The sequence below is a fragment of the Festucalex cinctus genome, chromosome 11, assembly GCF_051991245.1.
Source record: "Festucalex cinctus isolate MCC-2025b chromosome 11, RoL_Fcin_1.0, whole genome shotgun sequence".
Classification (NCBI taxonomy): Eukaryota; Metazoa; Chordata; class Actinopteri; order Syngnathiformes; family Syngnathidae; genus Festucalex; species Festucalex cinctus.
In genome coordinates, this window is record NC_135421.1 from 21,641,310 (window position 1) to 21,661,854 (window position 20,545).

Below are 20,545 nucleotides of genomic sequence, written 5' to 3' on the forward strand. Positions count from 1 at the left end.
GTGCCCATATACTGTATAACTTAATTCGTCGTGTCCCCCCACATTTCCTGTTAACAGCCAATGGAAATGTGTTTTATACAGCAGCGCTTAAAAGAAGAGAAAATTTGATTACTGTATCGCATGATTTACGCCGTAAGAAATATGAGCGTAATATTTTGAGCAGATGTTTGACAGTAAATATATCTCTTCCAGGAAACCCTTCGACTCAAAGAATGTATGCAGGTCAAATTCAGGTGGCATTATTAACCGTTAATTTACAACTTGAGCTTACGTGAGTGTAAAATCATCTCAAGATTTGTGAAAACGTTTTACATCGCAAAGACTTTAAGCAGGCTGGGAGCAACAGAAACGACGTATTGTCATGACTGGGTCATGCCAGGGTTATGTTTGGGTCATGCAAAGGCATGACAGGGTTATGCTTGGGTCATGCAAGGGTTATGTTTGGGTCATGCAAGGGTTATGTTTGGGTCATGCAAGGGCATGACAGGGTTATGCTTAGGTCATGCAAGGGTTATGTTCAAGGGTCATGACCGTGTGGTCAAGTGTCTGTTTTGAACTGATGTAACCAGCATATAGTTTCAACTGGTAAGACGCTACGTGATGTCAGGAATCTTTAATCTCTTTATCTGGTCAACAGCCAATCAGATAATTACATGTCAGTCCTGTTACCCACATGTCTAGCCACAACCAATCAGATCGATTCGCTGTCTGTATAAGCCTATCTGAGAAGGTTGTGTTTTTGTCGGATTATTACCTCTGTTCCTCTGTGCACCTCCACAGCCCAAGTTATCTTAGCGTCTCGTGATTCTTGATACATTCTCGTTGTTTCTCGTCGAGTCAAGTTTGTTCCAAGCCTCTTGATGTTATGAGAATAAAGAGTCTGCGTTTCTGGGATCCAACTCCAGAATATAACGCGCATAAATTATCATTTATCATTGACAGCCATTATTTCCTCACTACAGACAGTGGATGCAAAAATGATGAGTAGGGGTAGCAATTGTTTATAGTGTGTTTTAATAAAATAAAAAAGTGTAATTCACTGTAAAATTACATATATTATGCTTCTTCTAGTACAGTTAATCCATGAAAATGTTATAGTATCTCACTAAAACATATGGTAAAACAGACCAGGGCTATTACAAATAATGTTGTGAGCTTCTGCTCATTTACCTCATGTTGTGTGGAACCTGTGAACATACACCTGCACAATTAAGATTTCTTTTTCACTCGTGACAAGCAACGCTTGCAAAATTAGCATTGTAATTTTGAAACTGACTGTATTTATTGTTGTGCAATTCATTATCACGAACAACTTTAGGGAATAGTTTTTTCCTACCAGACACCTGTCTAACATACAATGTGATTACTGTTATTCGTTAATTGCTAATTTACTTACAATAAAACAAACTTGACCGAAATATATATTATTTCAACATTTCCAGTAATTGGCATGGCAAAACAGGAAATAAATGACTTGGGAAGCTCTGTCTGTGTCTAGCGGTTTGTTGGCTTTGGTATGTGGTGTTTCTAAGCCGCTGTATAGTTGGCACAAAGTCTTTGTTTTCAAATGCATATTAAACAGCAATATGTGCAGTGCTTTGCTGCTCATGTGCTCAACTAATCGTCAGGGATTTCTTGCAGATGTGAGGACAAATAGTTTTTTTTATTTCACAAAAGTGGCAGCAAAGACTTGATATAATCTAGGTGAAGAAAATATGACCACTTAAGTATTTTTTTTTTTAAACTGGAACAATCAATTTTCCCGTTATAGTGATGTTTCTATTCAGCATGGCCTCTTTTATGGCTTCATTTCATTATTTGACGTTTGTGGATGTTGTTGACAACATCACATTGTCGCCTGTTTGTTCTTTTGATTGCCGTTGCTCCATAAAAAATAATCAACTGGGGTGTTTATGCTCACTGCTTGCTGAGTTGGCATGACTCTCCTCGTTGTTATGAGTCCAAGCAGCAGCATTTGTGGTTCTTCTGCTTGTATGCACGAGTGAAGACTAGCTCCAAGAGGAAAACATTTTTGGAATTAAGGTGGCAACACTGCTGGCGTTCGTGCTAACAATGCTGTTTAGAGTCATGTGGAGGGCTTCTGCAAACTTTGTCAAAAAAAAAAAAATGTTATTATCTGTCATTTTGTATTTTCGGCACTGGCTTGACATCTACCGTATTTGCAGCTCCAAGGGAGAGCTTGTTAAATATTCCCCGCATGGACGCCTATGTACAAATATCAGGCATATTTGGTGTGCAAACACTACTATAAATACACTTGTCGTGAGAAACACTGTTCATAATCAGCAGCAATTTTTGTATAGATGGGAAATGAACACGAAGCTAAGCTCACCTTTCGACGATACACTATATTATATAGCTATAAAATTGCCCACATTAGGATTCATTTGCAAAACAGATTTTATTAATTCAACTTGCCAAAAGAAAACAGCTGATTTTGGATGACTCTCATGGAAAGGCTTTAGGCTTGCATTCGAATCATGAAAAAATGTCTGGAAACGGCTTTCTTTGACTGATCTGGTTTTACTTCTTAATAAATATGCAATATATGCTTACACCCCAAAAAAAAAAACGCCCATCAGTCTTGTCCCTGTAGCTTCGGCAGACTAAGAAACCAAACATTCACCACACGCTGTTTGTATATTTATCTCTTTTCTAACCTCTAATACACAAATGTTTACCTGAGGTTAAATAGTAAACTCATTTTTCTGTGTGCACAGACGTCTTGTTGCCCAGGTAACTCTGAAAAGTTTGAAATGACTTGTTGGAATCTTAGCTATGTGGTTGGGTGGCTCTATCACCCCATATGATACACTAGTCAACTATTAATTTAATTTAATTAACTCCACAGTCAAAAATAAAGAAGCCTATAAAATAGCAAATCTGCATAAATTGTAATACACCACACCACTATAAAGCTGTGTGAAGTCTTTATATCTTTGTCAGATTTTAATTAACTCTTTTACTGCCACACGTTCTCACAAAAACAACACCCACAGTGCCAGCCGATTTCGAGCATTTTAACTCATCTTTCAAGGTAAACAGAACATTGTGTTTTTATTTTATTTTTTTTTACTACATTTACAATGTAGGTACCAAATGAAAGGTCGCATTCCATTCTTTTATTAGAAAAAAAAGTATGTTTCTACCTCATTCCGTTCTTTAGATTGTAGCGTTTAGACAGTAATCACCATTGGAAAATAGGTCATTTGAGTGAGAATCAAGCGAAAATAGAAAAATAAGGAGAAAACAACCTTTTTGTGAAAAGATACATTTTGTGCACAACAGTGACTTTGACACTATTTTTTGTTTAGTGACGCAATGTGAATTAGATTTAATGTGACAAAAGCTTTGATCATTCATGTCATCCTTGAAAACATTCTATTTCATCAGATTTCGTCACGTTTCATTGTAATTCCATACACAGGCAGCCCATAGAAAAAAGATACAATGCTGCCATCTGCTGGCCATAGTTAATGAGTGTTTTTGATTCCAAAACCCATTGACCAGGCAGAGCTCCACTTAGACTTTGCACTGCCCATTGAATTTAAAAACAAAAAAAAACAAAAAACAAACAAACAAACAAACAAAAAACGTAGTTGACTTCATTTAACGTTTATGGCAGCATACATTGTGATTTTACCAAACGTTATTAAACGTTTTTGGCGGTCAAAGATCACATGTGGGTAGAAATCAGAAATGAATCGGATGTGTTGCTGTGTCTTCTTATGGGGTATATGCCACGGAGGAGGCGGGACTTCCGGGTTTTATGCTTGGATTTTTGTATGGAGTCATGAGAGCCGCTCTTTACATCGACCATTCATATTATCTCAGTATTTTGAATTGCGACTCACAGATGTTAGGTTTACATTTCACAGCATTTTTTCCCCTGATGGGCTTTACTTTCACTTTATTGTTGATGGTTCTGACAACATTACGCGGACGAATGTTTGCGTATCACCCGGAGATATACATTATACAAGAAAATTAAGTCCTTTTCTTAGTAATGAAAGGTACATAGTACTTCTCCCAGACTTATTGGTACAACTGGATGTCATACCCGGTGGAATTTTCACCGAAGAGGCATAAAATAACGCAAAACGCAGCGGAGAAATATTCAAGTTAGGCGGCCTTAGTGATTGGCAATGTAAGATGGCCGCCAGTGGCTTCACTTTTTCCACCGGCGAGTATCAGCATTGACAGTCCATTTAAATGTAGATCCATGCTTGTGGTATAGACCTTTTCACCATGACGCCACACTTATATTTGGGTGGAAGAAGAGAGCCTTCCACTTGTAAACAAACCTTCCATGTCATTTGACCAAGGCAGAGCGATTGAAAAAAAACAAGGCAAGTGGCTTCAGTGATGATTTCAGCCTTCTCTATTGCAGTAAGTTTGAATTTACCAGGCGTCAGTTGAAAATAAGACGCTATGTGAAGTAACCTGCTTGAAAGGGAGACACAGAGCCAGCCGCGATTTACAATTCAATGGGTACATTGACCAAAAATTGATGCGGTGGAAATGCAGACATAGTAAACAGGACCACTGAGAGACTGGCTAATTAACTGACTTTTCTGTTGCTCAGACTAATGGCACAGGCATGCATGCTCTTTTGTTTTTTTTAACGGTGAAATGGTAGCGCTGCTAGCAGGCTAGCCATTATCTTCGTTGGATTCCCTGTGATTGTTTGGAATGAAATTGAGAAGAAGGACACCAAACACATGTTTTTGCCATTGTTTTAAATTCGGGCCAGCATTCTGACACCTGGAAGTATCTTTGTACCAATTGTTGACAAACATTATGAAAAAGTCTGCGATTGGCTGGCAACCAGTTCAGGGTGTACCCTGCCTACTGCCGGAAGCCAGCTGGGATAGGCTCCAGCACCCCCAAGACCCTTGTGAGGAGCAAGTGGTTAAGAAAATGGATGGCTGGATAATGAAAATGTCTATTAGCTCCTTCCCCCATGTTTTCTGCTAACCTGTGTGCCATTAGTCTGAGTGGGTTTAGTTGCTTCCTTGGTTCATTGTTTCATTGTTGAAGTTTCTATGCCGCAAATGTGACCGCAAATGTTTTTGTTCAGGACTGTTTTACTGGAATCCTGATGATATTGGTGTCACCAAAATAGTTATCAAGTGACTTATTCAGGCACATCTAATAAGTAAACTAAAGTGAAAACGAACGTCTATTAACTGTTAAAACAAAAACAATGGGTGACCTCTGTCAACAGAAACAATCGGAAGCAATCTCGAGGTTACCTACCTTCCAGCCAAACGAAACAGTAGTTAATGTTTAATATGTTTACTGCTGTGCTGTCACTGCCCAATACTTTCAGGTCATACCTGTGTTGTTTACCTGTGGTTTGAAGTGTGTGCATGCTGGTGTCCGTAGCTAAATGTAAATACTGTAAAATAATATTTGATACAAGGATTAAATGACAATTCTATGTGAAGACCTACAGTACTTTTGGTGGGTTGGGATGAAGAGGGGTCACTTTTGAGACAATCTACCGATCTTGTTTGTACTTGGTACACATTTTTTCTTCCAACCATCCATTTTCTATCACCTTCCTTAGATTCTATCACAGCTGACTGAATGAGAGTGAGGGTAGCCTACACCCTGAACTGATCGACAATTACTCACTGGGCACATACAGACACAAACAAACTCACATAATACTCATACCGGTCAATTTAGTCTCCAATGAACCTAATATGCATGTTTCTTTGTGTGTGCATTACCTGGAAGAAAAACATTCAAGCTCGGGGAGAAGATGCAAACTCTTGAAACCAAAACCGGTGAGGCAGATACACTAAACCACATGCTCCACTCTACCTCCGACATGGGGTGCAGACTTTGGACCCAAAAGCAGACAGGACACAGAAGTTGAAAAACAGAGCGTCTTTATAGACAAAAATACAAATGAGAACAGCAGAGAGCAGGGCTGGATACAGATGGCCTTGAAGAAAACACTTGACGGACAAACTTTGACTGAGAACCTTGAACGGTCTAGATGCAGAGAGACCTCAATGTACTGACAAAAGTGACACTCGGTAATTCCAGCTATGTCTATGGTCGATTCTATATGACAGAATAAAGACCTATGTGACAAAATAAAAGTGACAACACAATGACGCCCATGACCCAAAACAAAGCCACAACACTACCACCCAGCTATTCTCCAACGGACAATATGACCAGCTACACAAATTTATGTTTGTTAATCAAATGTGTTGGTAATAGAAATTAGAAACCGTGGTTGGGGAATGATTCAGTAGTTTGAGCAGGATTTTAATTCTGTCTGCCTCGGACTACATTCAAGTGTCCTTCAGCTAGGCAATGACCCCATAATGACACCTGAGTGACAGTGTCCACCATCAGTATGTGACTTTGAGTGCACGGGTACGCTTTCAGGAGTACGTGAGCAAAACACAAAATTATCTAAAAGCTCACGTTGCTGAATATGATATGATCGCTGATTATCCAATGATAGCTAGTTAAAGCTGATACTGCATATAAGCACACATCACTAGGAGAAAGTATTAAATCACTCTCCTTATGCAAACCTTAGTAGAGTCGTGTGCTGACTGCCAAGCACCATTAGATCTGGATATTAATCTCACAAGCATTGAATGAATAATGTGTCTGCAATTAATTTTTTTTTCACATAAAGGTTCACTTTTTCAAAAAACCTTTTTAATAGAGAAATGCCCACCCACACACATAGCAATATGAGGACGTTTGCAGTCTAGCAGCAGGCTAGAACAATTTTGTCCATGGCCTCTGACTGATCAATAATGTGTACTGTTGTCAGGTCAAAGTTTTGTGGTTACACCGAGGAATAACTGCAGCGGCAAACACAGAAGGGCAAGAAAAGAAGTCGAATGAATGAATAGATGAAGGAAAAAAAAGATATAGGAAATAGACAAACAAATTAACCAACAAAATTGGATGGTGGCACTGTTGTCCACTCTATGACAATATTGTGAATACAGTAGTACAATTTCACGTTATTCTACCTTATATTTTTATTGTGGGAATGCTGAAGCATTCCCACGTTATTGTGATTTGTAGTCTCCACACTTTTTTCCCACATAATACTTCCAATTTATACTGTCAAATTTCAACTAGCTTCAAAAATTGACACCTCCCAGGATATATAACTCTGATTCCACATTACTTACAGTATTTGCACAATTTAACGTTTAATATAAACTTTTCCCCATTCATTTTCAATGGGACAAACTTTTTCTCAGTATCACTTTCCACGCCCACATCCATAATCATCATTACCAGGTAGGTTTCTGATACTGCTCGGTGGCACAGTTTATCTCTTAATTTACTTCATAAGCATTCTACATGCATTCAAATCTTAGCATTCAGCTTTCAGCATTCCCACACAATTTCTCCAGAAATTTCACTTAGTCTAGTTGTATTTTTATATTCCACCATTTTTTTGCTGTACAACTGCTTCTACATATCTCGACTGGTTTAAAACATTCTAACTTCAACATATTCCAAAAATTCATGCTTCACAGGCTATTATTTTTCTTATTCCTAACTTGTACTGTTTTATCACAATTTAACATTTTGCACCCTAAAAATCCCCATTCATTTCGATTGAGACATTTATTAATTTACTCCCATTTGAAATTCAAAATGTTCAGCTCATTCAATTAACCCTGTGATCAATTTGCATAATTACCCCAATTCCCACATAGAAAACAATTCCACATTCTTCACATATACATTCCACATTTTTCACCAACAAAATTACCCACTTATATCTAGGGAATGGGTTTGAGTTAGGTGATATCATTTAATATCATTCCAAATCATTCATTAGCATTCAACATAATTTCATATTTCAACAGCATTCATTCATTATGATTCCACTTTTTTTTTTTTTCGTAATTTCAGCATTCTCATGCTGTTTCTCCAGAAGTTGCTTCATCTAGTTGGATTATGTTGGTCTTAATATAACATTCCCTTCCAAGACCTGCTCAAGTAGATATTGTTGGGGGAGCATACATAGAGATGTAGTTATACAAATATGACTTACTTTGCCTGCGATTGGCTGGCGACCAGTTCAGGATGTACCCCGCCTACTGCCCATAGCCAGCTGGGATAGGCTCCAGCACCCTCGGCGACCCTTGTGAGGAGCAAGTGGTTCAGAAATTGGATGGATGGATGGATGGATGGATGGACTTACTCTGCTAATATTTAGCAACATATCACTGACATGAGGTCAAAACCTCATATGTCACAATTTGATAAACTTAAAAAAAATAAAAAAAATAAAAATTCAATGCTATTTGTCATTTCATTCCACACGTGCATGTTCTTCTTACAAATTATTTTCCAGACTAAATTGCCGAAAATGTCTTACTCTCTTTGAGGATGCAATGTTAATGGTTGAACAAACATGCTATTTTTGGGGTCTCCTGAAAAGTGACTATATTCCCCAACGCCAGCAATATGAACATTCAAATAGATATAAGACAAATGAAGTTCAGTATCTTCACTGAAGTACACATTTTGAGAACTAAAGTCCATCTAGGCGCTTTTCTCATTAGGATTGGAGCCAGGTGAGTTGGAGCTTATCCCATCTGACAGGGTACACAAGAGTAGTCAGCAGAAAAATATTTTTATATAATTAACCATTACTTAATTCCCCAAATTGCTCTTTTCGAGTGGAAAAATAGAAGAGCAACAATTAAGAAAAATGATTGCGCATTAGGGACAACTTTAGAGAGCAAAGAGCGAAAGAGAATAGCAGTGAGTATAAAAAGGGAGGGGCGGCAAAGATCTTTGAAGGCTGCATAAAGACAACTTGCATGCCATGCGTTTATGCATACACGCCGTGAAAAGGGAGAGGGGGTGTGTTCACTTGGACACAGCAAGGATGGCTTATTAGGAAATCATTCCTCTTAGCCAATGGTTTGGAGAGAGACGCAGATGTCATTTGGCTGAGTAGTAGCACCTCCCAGAGCCAGTACATCCTTTTCAGTGTAACGCAGCGCCGTGTGAGAGCATTACTGCCACTACTCTCTCCTTTCTCGCTCTCTTTTTCTGTCTTGTTGCCCACCGACACTTTCTTTCTCTTTTTTTCAGCAGCGCCTCCTGCTCCCTCTCCTCTCTCTCTCTCTCTCGCTCTCCTTGCCTCCTCTCCATCCTCCTCTTCTCGGATGCTGTCCCACTTGCAGAGATATGATCTGTTACAAACAGCAGCAGCAACAGCGGCATCACCAAGAGCCCAGGTAAGACCTTTTCTATTTTTTTTTTTTTTTTTCGTGATTTATTCACTTTGCGCTGAGGTGGCGCGACACTAGAAAGCACATTGCTCACTGGCCAGTGTGCACAAATTGATTTCTCCGTGTGGCTCTGCGCTGTTTTGCCGTGATGAATTTGATGTTAAGCTCGAAGGGACAGCGCGAGGTAAGTTGTTCCATACCTTTTTAGTGGAGAGGGTCCGAGTATGGCTTATGAAGTGCGGCGATGACAACTGCAGCAATCTTGTTTGAATTGTGTGAGAGGGGAGGATGAGAAGTGCATTCGTCTTGTAGGAAGGACGGAAACGTGCTGTAAATCAGCATCATCAAAAGCTGCTGCATGGAAGGGACTTCTGACTTGTGAGAGCTTGATCAGCAGGTGTTGAGTGGACTCTTGCAATTTTAAAACATATCTTGTGCTGCACTTTGGCAAATAATAAAAGAAAAAGCTATGAAGTTATAAATGAAGTCTTACTTTAATTCAATGTGACTTTATATTCAGTTAATCAGATATAAAACCGTGCACAGTCTGCATGGTGCAAAATTTGATTCTCCTCTGTGCACATTTGAATGGCTCTTTGCTGGATTGTGAATGGTACTAGGGAGAACTGGCGAAAATAAAGAGGTAAAAAAAAATAATAATAAAAAAGAGGAGACACGTGTGCAGTCAAAATGACACTGAGTGTAAATCGGTCTGCATGGAACATTAACTCTTCCGGTTTGAGAAACAGGATGATTAGATGATTAGAAGTCCACTGTTGTGTGACACAGGGAAAGGTTAGGCCATGACAGAGGTGACATTGCTCGTGTTATTTATATCATTTATCAAAACAGTTGATGATAGGATTTGGAATAACCTCATGTCTTCCATTGTGCTTCTCATTAAAAGTAATTTAAACTTAGTCAGGTTAAAATTAAAAGCTGGAATCCTCAAAATCCTCTGCGAAATTCATGGTGTCACTTGACTAATGTGGTCTTGGTGGGCTAGTCCGCCGGCTGTAATGCCTCCAATTTATCTATAAGACCCTGGAAGATGTTTTTTTGCAATAAGGATTAATGTGAACGTTATTGGTTTGATTAAAGGTGGTCTTTGCTGATAACGAATCTGTGAACTACGCTCTTGTAATGTTCCACCGGCTTGCGTAAAATAATACACACTGATGCATGAAAATGAAACCTGAAAATGGCTGAGAGCAAAGTTACATTAAGTCTCATAAGTAATACAGCGGTGTTCTTATATTTCATTCATGACGGAGTTTATAGTGCTCTCTTGGACTGCGGGCAGAAATGAGAGAAATAGCTTTGTGATGTGAAAAGACGTTGGTTGTTGAGGTGAGACAACAAGCAGACAATGGAATCATCTGGGATTGAAGCTGCTTCTTGACTTAACGTCCAGTGAACACATTTTTCCACATTGTTACAGTTTGGGTGATGATACAACGCCCACTGCACAAAAAAACTTATTAAAACTTACTGACTGTTGTTTTGTTGTTGTTGTGGGTTAGGGTTAGGGTTAGGGTTGGTTTCTTAGTTGTTCGTCTACAGTTCTTTTAGTTTGTCATGGTATGTTAAATCTCTTGTGTGGAAAATGGTATTTCTATTTCTGTTATTGTCAGTCATTTTTTCAAGCCAACCCAAACTATAATGGTCAGTGTGTTATTTTATTTTAACTCATTCACTGCCTTTGACAAGAATACTTGTCAATTGCATTTTTTAGAGCGGTGCTAAATGGGGGCGAATCTGATTATGCTCCACTGTAAACATCAAACTTGGAAACAACTTTACTGATGCCCAACCACCGGTAGATGACATCATTGCTCCATTTTATACGAAATAAACACAGTTTCAGAGTCCATGGGAGAAATGGCCGTATTTTGGCAAACCTACATTTTTCTACTGTCAATTATAAAAGAACGGGACGGGGAAAAAAAGTAGGGAGTCTATTCTGTCATTTGGTAGATTCGGTTTATATATAATTATTGAATGTAATATCACGTGAGTATTGAAAATTTAAAACTTTTCTAAAATGGCTGGCAGTGAATGCGTATTAAACTCACTTCCATCGTCATCACTTCGTCGACACTATTTTAGGACCCATTGACAGAGATGGGCATTCCAGTCCGTCATTCGTCAAATGTCAACAAAATGGCGTTTGTCAGTCACGGACTGACTTACGTACTTGATCGGGTTAGTGACTATTACACTGACGGACGAAGGTTTCTTGTCATTCCACGTACTGATGGAATGCCCACGTCTGATAATTTTGAAGAGATAGTATTGTTGAAATTGTACCATCTTCCCCTGTAGATAGAGCAACTCCACTCACTTATTAGTGGGATATATTGTGGTTGTCCCCAACCCAGCATTTCTTTTTGTATCCCACATACACACCATCCTTCACCAGCACTCAGCTTCGATGGATATGCGACATACTCGAAACTGTCTCATTGCAATAAATAAAACAATTGTCTCTTTGAGGGAAAGGGAGCCGTCTCAGCTACTCGCCCGTTGCAGTCTTTGTCATTAACCCAGCACTCAGCAAGGGACCCAGAAAAATATCCGAGTTTTGAGGAAATTAGAGCCGGAGAGACGGGGAAGGCTGGTGCCTTTTCAGTCCGCTGAGGGTTCTCATGCTGACAGCTCCACTCTGTCTTTTTTTTTTTTTTTTTTCTGGCTGGTTGTGAGCTGCCCCAGGTGTGACAGGCAGGGTAATGGGGGACGTTTGACAGATGCATATTTCCAACCTTGAATGCTTCATATAAAGAAGATAGACGGCATGAATTCATGCTCAGCGTGGGACAAACTGTTGGGTTGTGAATCACTCGAATGAGTAGCCCGCCTCGATGTTCGATTGATCTGACGTGAATCTCACAACCCTTCCTCGTTACTAATTGCATCCCAGCCTGATTATAGATTGAATACCGTGGCTGTGGTTTGTATCAAAACTACTTCGGGCTGTGTGTTACTCTTCACTGTATTAAATCAGCAGAATCAGTTTATTTAAAAGATTCACTTGAAAGTTTCATTCACCGACTTGTTCCGTGCTTCGTCATTCAGTTCATGAATCAGCCCTTTGGTTCATCTGTATCGTGTTCACAGACAATTGTACAGTTACTAGCAAGAGATGCAACTTTACTTTGAGCGGTACATATCGGTTTATGGAATGTTCCCATTCAATACGATTGACACAACACTAGACCTGGGTAAAGCCCTTTTCATACTCTGTTTAGCAGGGCACTGTTGTCAAAACCATCGTTGTTTATGTGGTGAAGGGCAGGGACCACCGAATGGAGCATTGCTGGGCGGCATGGCAAGAGGACTTATGCCGCAATGGGAAGGCGCCTCGAATAGGAAAATTATTATTATTATTATTATTATTATTATTATAAGGCGCACCTTCAATGAATGACATATTTTCAAACTTTTTCCATATATAAGGTGCTACAGTAGAGGCTGGGGTTACGTTATGCATCCATTAGATGGTGCTGCGCTAAAGGGAACGTCAACAAAACAGTCAGATTGGTCAGTCAAACTTTATTAATAGATTACAAACCAGCTTTCTGACAACTCCATTCACTCCCAAAATGAATAAACAGCTGTTTTATTATTTTCTCTGAGCTAAAGTATCAGTATTAGCTAGCGATCCAAGATGGCGGAATCTTCTGCGCATGCGCGTCACCGATCGTGCAGGGTCACCGATAGCGTCTTGACAGCGAGACCTGTTGCGGCTCAATATTGATCCATATATAAGGCGCACTGGATTATAAGGCGCATGCTCAGCTTTTGAAAATATTGAAGGCTTTTAGGTGCGCCTTATAGTGCGGAAAATCCGGTAATTTAGTGTTATTTTGTCGGAACTTATTTACAAGTAACGGAATGATTAAAGTTCCCTCCAAGGCATTAGTTTTGAATGTGAGTTAAAGATAAGATAAGTCATATACTACTTTTTGAAAAGTCCATCCATTTTCTTGATCACTTATTCCTCACAAGGGTCACGGGGGGAGCCTTTGGGCAGTAGGCGGGGTACACCCTGGACTGGTCGCCAGCCAATCACAGACTTTTTGAAAAGTAATGTAGTAAATCAGTTTGTCTTCCACTACAGGGCCACTTGGCAGCTCAGAGATTTTGAACGAAAAATATTTGTATTGATAGGGTTGGGAATCCAGATCCAGAAAGTAAATACCCTGCCACAGGTTGACTTTAGCCACAGGTGCTTCTACTCAAAAGGTGGAGACAAGCTCGTTTACCAGTCAGTTGAGTAGAAGCACCTGAGGCCAAAGCCAATCTTTGGACTTGGATTCTCCAACTCTGTTTTTCTTCTGAAAGAAGCTTTACTAAAAAAAAAACCCGAAAAAAACAGGACCATGTACACATTCAGGTAATTTGATTTGGTAGAAAAAAAAAATCTGAAAATGAATAAAGCACAAACGTCGTTGAAAAATGGCGAGAAAGGAAAAAGAGCCTACAAATATCAAGAAAAATAAATCAGCATTTCAGAGACAAGCTCAGCAGTCCTACTTAAAATATGGAATTATCACTGTAGGTGATTCTCACACTCTGTTAATATGTGGCAACACTCTCGCAAATGAGGCAATGGGGCTTTAAAAACTGCCAAAAAATAAATAAATAAAAAATCACTGAATTCCTTGCTTCCGTTTCAAACATCATGTCTTTTTGAAGCCGATTTTAATTGTCTCCCATTACACAATGATCGTGCTCGTTACAGAGAAACAAGCAAAGGGTTCTCGCTAATTACAATAATTACATTCAGTGTAATGGTGCATTGTAATTTTGACAGTTTGTTTCTATGCTGGCCCATCAAAATATTGCTTTATGTGAAACCGATCCGTGGCGCAAAAATGTTGGTACGCTACCGCGGATCATTGCGTGACAGAAACATCGGTGAATCAGATAAATAAATTCAACATTGAAAGGACAGACACCATTGCACCCCTTAGAGGATTAAAACCGAGATGGAATCAGACTGCGGCTTTCAACATCATAGCGTGAGCAAAGTGAGTGATGGGTCTTTCACTCGGGCCCTGTTAGTCCTCTGACATGTTTTCTGACACTACCCAGCAAATTGCTGGTTCGACTTCATCCCCTCAATTCTGCATGGAACCTTTCAGACAGAACAGAGACGCAGGAAAAATCTGGAACAAAGCCAGCTTTGGTGGGAATTTGACAGTAATTAGTTTTCTTACTCCCTGGTTTTGACTTTTTTAATTATATTACTCTTCTATTCAGTGTCTTTCAAAAGACTCATTGAGCTGACCTTATTATGCTAATTATTACAGAGGTACCTTATGAGTGCACCGACTTAGGAGGTTTTGTATTTACAAGCCGTCGCTTGGTCCATTATTTACCTCCGTGTTGCTCTGTGTCTGAGCTTCAGATATGCTGCTGCTCGAGTGCAGTCAAACACAATGGAGCAATTGAATGGGACGAACGGTCAAATACACAAATAGAAAATGACCTGTGTGAGCGCACAAGTCCTGCAGCCGCCATTCAGCCCTAGTCCGGCATCCGCCCGGAATTTCGGCTGAACGGCCCGGTAAAGCCCCTTGCGCTTGGCGAGTGCCTCATGTCTGAGACTCCTGCGCTCCTTGCTTCCCTGCAGGGTGCTCAACACTCCACCATATGAACCACGAACCTTAAAAGCACTGGAATTGCTGGTGATCTGTCTAAGAAGTTCTCACCACCTACAAATAACAACGATGGGATGGGCTATCAGCTTCCCAGAAATTAAATGTTTGTCTAGTGTGAGTTAATTCTCCCAGCCAGCATGGAGAAATTGTACTCGTGTGTGAGACTTTATGTGCAGATTAATCTTTTATAAAGCTATCTGGCCACATTAGCGGGAGCCAAGGAAAGGAGATTATATTGCATTTCGTATAGTAGAGCACAGTATGTCTTTGCAAACACACCGCGTATGGCAGCAAATCTGTTCAAAGAACTCCCCCTTGCAACAGATGTGTCCATTGCCGGCTCCTATTAAGATTTTAAACCACTGCCCCATTTCGCTTCACATTTAGTTGTCATCAACATTTAATTGCTTATAGGCTGGAGACAGTATTATACACGTAATGTTGGTCAAACTTTGACCAAATGCGAAAAGCCATGAGATATTTTCCTATAATGGCAAAGCCACAATTTCACATGCACAAGTCAATACCCTGTGGCATTAAGGGGGGAAAAAAATGCAACGTCTTTAGCATTTAGCCTAAGTGTTACAAATATGTTCGAACAACATTACCAATACGTTCAAACCACTATTGATACAACCAGGTGGGTTGCAATCACATGATTCCGGCAGCGAGCGGAATTCAACTGGGGGTCAGGAAGTAGGGAACACCCATTGAAAATGATGGCGAGCGACTATGCGAAAGTGTTGGGTGAGCCTGGACGTAGCTGACAGGCTCTAAAAATAGTAGAATATATCGGATATGATCCTTACACTCTTAGGAAAAGAGATTTTTGCGAACTGGTGTCGGATTTGCCTGGCGTGGAGGCAACTACCTCGTCCTCCAGACATCGTACTACACCGCCAAATTAAGGTGTATAAAAGTCTGGAGGCTTACAACTATTTCGTGTGTCGATGAGTCAGCGAACTCCGATCTAAAGAAGCACCAAATGACTGCCGTCTTGTTTTTGTTCGGGTGAGTAAATGTCTCTTTTCAACTCAAATGTACACAAAGGTACCACGGGAAACAGGCTACAAGCTAGCTAACTGTTACTTTACCCGCTATTTTCTACGTGTTGCTAGGTTAACCATACTCAGAGGTCTAATGTATGTTGTGGCCTTCCTGGAAGAAGGACCTACAATTAAGAACCACTCGTGATAGCTAACGTATTTAGCATCGCTAAAAACAAAGACACAGCCACCTAACATGGACACAAAAGCTGTAGAACAAACTCCACATAGTATTATCACGGTTAGCTATGTTTGCGGTAATATCTTTCCTATGGAGAAATTACTTCCTGTCCTCCATCTGGAGTTGGGCGCTTGTCGTGACGTCACGTGAAGCCCACCGATACGACTATGTTGAAAGACTTTATCAAGACACTCAAACAACTTTATCAATCCCTTTAAATGATTAATATGATTGAGTAACCTTACCAATACTTTTGTATGACTGTATCACAACGTTCATTTGACTTCGCAGGGCATTCAAACAACTTTATCAAGACGTTTAAACAACTTTTCAGTGCATTAGAATGACTTTATGAATATGCGTGAGGGACTTTGCAGTACGTTCAGTGCAGAACACAATCAGGATTTTTAGCCTGATCAGCGAGTTTTGATAAAAACGCTAACTGATCACTGATTCAACAAAAAAAAGCAAAGTATCTACCTGAGAACTTGTTAAATTTACTCAACATTCAATTGCTGCCGCGGGAGATAGGAACTGGCCCGGCCCACTAATAGGGAAAACCCATTTATAATTGACGGGAATTGAAATGCACGGGAATAAATCAATAAACCTGAACTTTTCTGAGAAAATAAAATCATATATATATATATATATATATATTTATATGTATATATATATATATTTATATGTATTTATACATATATAATTCTAAAGTTCCAATTCCAAATAAGAGGGAAACGTTTGAAAATTTCCGAGTCACTATTACGCCGTTGTTTGCGTTTTTCTGTCTGCAGTCAGCCCACATGAGCAAATGTCATTATATAAAAGGCCATTATACCCTTGAATAGTTTCATATCACCCATGCAATCATTAAAGAGAGAGAATTATGATAATCATTTTCACTCAATTTAACTTTAATAATGTTTCCTAATAGCGTAAACATTCCTTGAAAACCTCTATTAATCAAATTACATATGCATATTCTTTTGACTGCTGCTCGGCTGATGCTGAATGACCTTGTTTATTAGCTGCACCAATATCGCATGGATTTGCACTGTTCTCTTAAATTCTAATACGTTTATAGACTACAAACAACCCATCAAAAGTGAACTGAAAAATGATTACCTTGAGGCGAAAAAAAAATAAAATAAATCATCTTTCAGCAAAAAAAGGTATTTAATGTTATATTCCCCTCTGGGCTCTCTCCGCTGATATCAACTAGCTTGCAGCGTGACTAGAGCAAGAGGAGCCAACGTGAGTGTGAGTGTGTGTGTGGTACGGGTTACATTTCCCTCATGGTGCTGCTTATATGAGCTTTTAATTCATATTCATATTCATATTCGGGAGACCCAGCCCGGCCTGGCAGAAGCAAAGAGCTGCACTGAAGCGTCGCACTACTTCACCTGTGATAACTTTAACAGTTATTCTAATAAAAACCTTTATTATGTTTTAATTGGGGCTTTTAAATGCACATGATCTTCATATTAAGTAGGGCATGTCCTTTGGATTTCTCCACAATCCAGCTGCCAACACGCTTAGTGAGCTTGTGTTTGGTAAAATAAGGAATGGGGGGGGGTATTTTATCATGCATTTTCATCATCATGATAAAAAAACAACAATGAGCAATATTGTGACGTGTTTGTTGTTGACAGATGAAATGCTCTGGATGAAAGCGAATGCACTGCTTTCCTGTGATGGCTTCCTAAAATGTTCTTTTTTTTTTTCAAGGGGGAGGGAAGTGTCAGCATGGATTTGTTGTGACATCCTCTTCATCGCTAGCATGACCAGAATACTGAAACCCCAATGTGGTTTCAAACTAACATTTTGGGAGCATGGAATGGCTGCCTTTTCCGTCACTCGTAACTCAAAATGGTGTCATGTATATGTACGTTTTTCAAACTGATTCTCCAAAATATGCTAGGTTCATGAAAAAAGTTATTAATTTAATTTATTTATTTTACAAACCAGACAAATATGGAAACTAACACAGATGAATATTCCATATATGAAAAAAGGGGTGGGGCTGGGGGGGTTAGTGTGGTGTTATTATGTGGAGAAGAACCCGAAAAAAAAAAGGAAGAATGCAAAATATCCCAAAAATTAGAATTTGCGGGTGCCGAACTGCGAATATGCAACAACTTTAGTTTTAAGATGTATTATCACCATTCACCACTAGATGACAGACATGGCTTAGTTGCGCAGTTTTGTGCCACTCCTGAATGTATTTTTTTATTTTTTTTTTAAGGCTCTTTGCAATTGAAAAAAAACAAGCATGTGGTTATTAATGTTAAAAAATAATCACAAAACCTTAATAACTTAGCTGACTTATCCCATCAGATGATTTGCTGATTGTCGTTTTCGAAACGACTTGTTAAATTTCTCCTTCCCAGTGGAAGATGTGTGGGTGGGTCTAATCTCCATGGAGAAAACATTCTGACACCAGCTGGGAACCGTTATCTTGTGTAAATATAGTCCATGCATAAATTCAATCACTGACTTTGACAAAAATCGCCTTTATTCCAAGAAACGTGTGTCAGGCTCAGGTTGGATTAATAAAAAAAAATTGTATAAATACTGATTGAATGTTGCTTTGTATAAGTTTGTGTGGGCTGCATTGCATTTCAAGATTTTTTAATTTTGGGAGAATGGGAGAAGGTGATACAGTTCAGTGGTACAGGTAATTTGTAATTCCTGCCAGATGCCTGATTTAGCTCCGCGTCTCAAAGGCAACTCCAATCTGTCTATTTCCTTTTGTTCTGCTTCTCTTTGCTACTCTAATGCCCAGTTATTGGCAAACAAGGGGCAGTATTTTTTATTTTTATTTTTGCAGCAGCAGCAGTGATTGACACCTCTTCAGTCACACCTTACGTGCCTGATTGGTTGTTTTTCTTCAAGTGCAGTGGTTTCATAAAAATCCTATTAGAGGTGCTAAGATGGGGCTGAATTTTTCACAAATCATTTTCCTCATGTACTACTGTCAGGTCACACTGACAGTTTGAACAAATATGACAAAAATGGATTTTTTTCTCCTTTTTTGGGGGGGGGGTTCTAGTTCCAGCTGGGGGAAAAAGAATATTGGTTCTTATGCCATTACTGCCACTGCATGGTGTTCTTTTGGTGTACATTAGTCATGTTTTCATCCATCGTAATATCATACAATATTTGATATGGGATTGTACTTGCCACTTCACATACAGTAAGTACAAGCCTATAACTTGCTGAAAAAAAAAAAATGTTGGTTTAATATTCAGACCAATCTGAACCTGAGCCATGAATAAATGAGATGTTCCTTTTTTCTTTACCTCTATTTATTAAAAAAAAAATAAAAAAAATAAATTAAAAACAATAATTTTCAGTCATTATTCAGACAAAAGAATAGTGGAGCTCGTCTTTCGGAACACAAGCACGTTTATCAGCCTTTTGAATTTGTTGACCTCCAGCACCCAAGCAGTTTTCAATTACAATAACCGCCCTGCCCCTCTCGGAATACGAAAGTACGGCTTCAGCACGCCTTATCTCAGGGGTCCTTGTCAAGTAGCCGCCTTATTTGTCTGTCGCTCCTTCCATCCGGCCGCATGGGTTATTCTTTGGGTGTTAGACAGATGCGAGGCACTTGACGAGGCTGTCGCAAATCCCAGGCGCAGGACTGTCAGCCCGCTGGCCTTTTGCTTGGATCTCCTTCTTCCATCACCCCTATTAACTCTGGATCACTGGCTATATTCACTAAATCTTCCCTCCAGTAATAGAATTAGTGTTCCGCTTTTCCCCCCCGACGGTGGCTTTTATTTTCCAGTTGCCCATCCAGATCTCCGTCTCCTTTTTGTTATTCTCCCACCGTCTTTTAGATGTCAGCGGTAATTACGTCTAATGAGAAAAGAAAGGAGTAGTTCACCTGAAGAGAACACATGACCTCTGGCGAAAGTATACAAGCTCCAGCTTTTGATGTCATGGAAATGTGCAGCTGCAGTCGGTCGGGCGGGTTTAATGCACCGCTTTGAAATTCAGCAACCACCTTTTTTGTGTTCAATACATTTAGAAACGGAGGGATATTTTGCACGATTGCATGCCATAAATAACAACTGCCAAGTACGTCCTATTTAAAAGTGCAGTCTGATTTGGTAAAGTCGAGAGCGTGTCATCCCGGCGGAGTCGCTTTTCAAAGAAAAGTTATTTAAAGTGATTCACTTTTCAATGCCACTATTGCTCCTTGTCGGACGTGCTGTGATAAGACGCCACGAATGGGATTTTACATTTTAAAGCTCTTTTTGAATACTGACCACTTGCCAGTAAGTTACTATCTCGCTGCTGCAAATTCTTGTAGGTATTTTAATGAATATTTAAAGCTCATGTCTTAATGCAGCACTCAGAAATGGATCAAGG

General features: G+C 39.5%; 1 protein-coding gene across 2 annotated transcripts in view; it reads left to right on the top strand.

Moving 5' to 3' along the window:
• Positions 1 to 20,545, top strand: part of thsd7ba (thrombospondin, type I, domain containing 7Ba) — a 213,015-nt gene that overhangs the window by 16,437 nt on the left and 176,033 nt on the right. The window contains exon 3 of one of the 2 annotated variants that reach the window (XM_077536062.1): positions 9,133 to 9,278. The gene's annotated coding sequence lies outside the window, so the exon portion shown is untranslated. Of the gene's footprint in view, positions 1 to 9,056; positions 9,279 to 20,545 lie in introns of those variants that run through there. The other variant, XM_077536063.1, reaches the window with a different exon arrangement.